Source organism: Cariama cristata, unplaced genomic scaffold (genome assembly GCF_000690535.1).
Source record: "Cariama cristata isolate BGI_N322 unplaced genomic scaffold, ASM69053v1 scaffold31272, whole genome shotgun sequence".
Taxonomy (NCBI): domain Eukaryota; kingdom Metazoa; phylum Chordata; class Aves; order Cariamiformes; family Cariamidae; genus Cariama; species Cariama cristata.
Window position 1 is genome coordinate 2035 of NW_009602603.1, and position 3784 is coordinate 5818.

A 3784-nucleotide genomic window follows, 5' to 3' on the forward strand; every position below is an offset into this window, starting at 1 on the left:
GACGGCCGCAGGCCTCTCCACGACAGCGGTCCGGGCGCTCGGACCCTTTCCTGAGGTCACTTGCCATGCCCTGCCTATGCTTTTGCCATGCCTATACTTTTGTGTATCAGTATCCACCTCCCTGGAGCCCACCAAGCCTATTCCCCCTGCTCCTTACAGCTCAGAAAACATCTTTCTGCTTTTCCAAAAAAGGCAAGAGACTTTTCAGTGTGTTTCGGCTTCCAAATCGTTTGTTACAGGGGTTTAGAGCCAGCTGTGTGACTCCAGGTTCCTAGATGACACTAGGATGCCATCAAGCAACCAAATATTTTTACAGACGTGGCACCGTTTTCTAAACTGCTTCTGGAAACCCTCCCTGCTGCTGTCCCTCTGATCTCTCTCTCCAAAAGCCTTACTCGGTGCCTGAAGGCATTTTCAAAGCCTGGCACCAAGTTCCCATTGGGAAGATCGGGGCTTCTTCTGCAGGGAGGTTTGCTCTAAGCTAGGGCCTCTAAGAAAAATTAAAAAATGGCATTCTCCAGGGCACTGCATTTCTACTAGTGTAGATGGAGTAAGGTGAGCATTTTGCCCTGGTTTCCCAAGGATTCAGGTGTCTGATTCAGGGCTCATGGAACATGAGGATCAGGATGTGGCACTGAAACCTCCCTGAGATCCCCCACCTCCTCCCCATCCCATCTTCTCTCCCCAAAAGGAGCCCATCGCTTGTCCTCTCCTCTGACCATCTGACACCAGCAAGTTTTCCTCAACGTGCTACATTGACATCATACTTTAACACAAGATGCCGTGCAAACGATGCTTCAGCAACCAAGAAATTAAGACTCCTCAGCTCATGGGCTGGAACGTTATTATTTATACAGATCCTAATAAATAACAACACCTCTCCCAGCTGGGAGTTCAGGGCTGCCACTTATCTGCAGCTCATCTCATGAGACACAGACTTGTGACATCGGGGTATTTACAGGAACGTAATGATCCCACCACCACGTATCATTAACAAGAATCGAACCCTGCACCTTTAGTGATAAAACCAGAGCCTCGTGCCACTTACAGCTGACAAGAATAATTCCCCCGCGCTCGCAGCGGTGGCAGGCGCCGCACACGGTACAACCAATAGTTACAGCTGCAGAAAGCATGCTCAGCCTGACGGGTCACACTCGCATCTCGCAACATCGCATGGGCACCGGGGTGCAACCTCATCAAACTGCAGGAGACTGCGCAAACACGAAACCTCCCGGCATAGCTTCGAAACCCCACCACCTGTCAGAGGGTCTTGGCATTGGTGTCGGACACGTGCCGGTAAATCCCGACTTCGCTGTCGACTCCCAATGCGACTTTTAACTCTTCAGAGCTACTTCAGCTCTCTGATCCTCAGTGCCCCACTGGTGGAACAGGAAAAATAGCTGTCTCTTGCTCTGTGTCACTGCAAAACTTCCTATAATACTTAGCATTGAGATGCTGCTGCATTAAACCCATCTCTAAGCCACTAATTTCACGTTCCTGAGGAATAGAAATGCTAGCTCTGACCCAGAGGAGGAGCCGGGCAAATCCCCAAAACCCAACTCAAACCCACCCCCTGCCAAGTCCAATGTAGCTCACATGTTACTCCCCACCGAGCTTGCACCTTGAAGTATATTTGCAACGCTTTGTTTAGTAAAGTTTCTAAACGGTTGATGCGGACCGATGGTCATCTACAGCATGGGACTGTTAGTACCTAGGAAACTCAAAGAACAGGACTTTACGGCGCTAGGCGTGATGCAACTGTAGAATAAAACCACGCAGACAAAATCACAGAATAAAGGTTCATCCCAAGGAGCCCGTGGAGGGTGGGATAAAACCGTTAAGGGGTCACCTATGCCCTCCCGCAGCCCCAGGGCAGGGTCGGCTCTCCCTGCCCCATCCCTGGCAGACATTTCCCTGCCCCTCTCCTACGCCGCTCGCTCCAAAGATGGAGATTCCATCTTAGGAAGATTAACCGAGATGCCACCATTTCCCCAGGGATATCACCGGAGCGTCGCATGGAAAGAAAGGGGGCGAGCATCCGGGCTGAAAATGCCTCCCGCGCATCACCCCAGACTGACGGAGCATTTGCCAAATGCCTCAGTGACCCACGTTCTGCTTCCCAGGAGCGCAAGGCTTGCTCTCGTTTGCAAAAAGACCTCAGGTGGGCATTTGTCAGGGCTGGGCTTGGGTTCGGCGGGTTTTTTTTAAGCCACGGGACAATGACTGCGTATGGGGGGAGAGGGATCCGAGCCCTGCACGACAGGGAACAATCAAGGAAGCGACACGGAGGGTCAGGCGAGCAGAGCGGTGACAAAGGACAGGGGCTCCACGCTGGGGACAGATGGAAGGAAGCGGTGGCGAGGAATACACATGAATGAGGGCAAACGTAAGCGAGTTACACGAGCCGGAGAGGGTGGGAGGGAGTTAGGGATGGAGGAAAGGTGATGGAAATGGAGGGAGAGGCACGCCGTGATCCCGCCAAGGGAGGAGGAGAATTAGGGGTGTGGAGGCAAAGGAGAGACCCCCCAAAACGGCACAAGGGAGACGGGCAAGGAGAGAGCATGGCGAGAGGGGGAGGGAGGATCTAGAAACGGACAAAAGGACGCATGGTGCAGTCGATGGTGTGAGAAGCAGGGGGAGGAGGAGGGAGGGTCTCCGTGCAGGCCTGCAGACAGGAAAGCCAGCTTTGCAGAGACAGACAGATGGGGGATCCTGTGCTTAAAAACGGGAGAAAATAACCCCACAGGAAATTAGACCAACTCCATCAAGACCAGCAGCCCCGCAGGTCCAGTGGCCCAGATCTCCAGCAGCTCTAAACTGGCGCAGACGACAGGCCAAGCCATCCGCAGTGTAAATCCAGAGAACTCCACCAACTTCCAGGAGAGCTGCGCTGATTTACATCTGCGAAAATCAAGATGGGCTTAAATCTGATTTACCCACTTAGTGCCAAGGCTCCCAGCCCATCTCTACCTCAACCCTGACCTCGCTTCGCACAACTAAATAGGGACTGAGCCTTCTCTGACGTCGCCCTGTTTCTGACGGAGCACACCCAGATCAGGACGTGGCCCTTTATACCCTGGCCGGATGAGTAGCACGGCCCCATCTGCTTTTTTCAAATGAAATTTGTCCTGTATGTGTTGGTTTGTTTGGTTTTTTTTTTAATTGAAATGCTTTCTTCATGTATAACTGAAATTTGAAGACACCATGCAACAAACCACTTTAGTCCGTGGGTTATTTATTAAAAGGGGAGAGAACTGCTTAGTAGGTGGTGTTAAAAAGGTAAAACTAAGAGGAGAAAAGGACCTGTAGAAACTAAAATAATATATAACTTCGCTGTAGTGTTCTACTCGTTAAGGCAGGGTGCAGACATCAGCTAACTGATCCCTGGCAGATTCCTGCCAGGCAGGTTTTTATATTAGCGAGAGAATTAAGCCCTTTCTCGTTGCGTTTCCGCTACCTAGCTTCTCTTATTCTGTTTTTTTGCCAATAACACAGACCCCAAAGCATTGTGCAAAGGAAGCTTGTGCGATTATTTCCTCCCTCCACCCCTTTTTCTTTTTAACTTCAATTAACTGATTGCCAATTGATTCAAAGTAAATGTGTTCACAAATTACCCTAGTAAGCCACAAATGTTAACATACAGGAACAAACCCTTGAGGACTGTGGAGCCTCCGGCATCCAGACCAGTTATCTAACTGGAATTAATCCGCAGAGCAGCTAGGTCTGGCTAAAAACAAACAAATAAATGGAGTCTAGACATTGCCAAACTGGGGAGGGGTGGGTG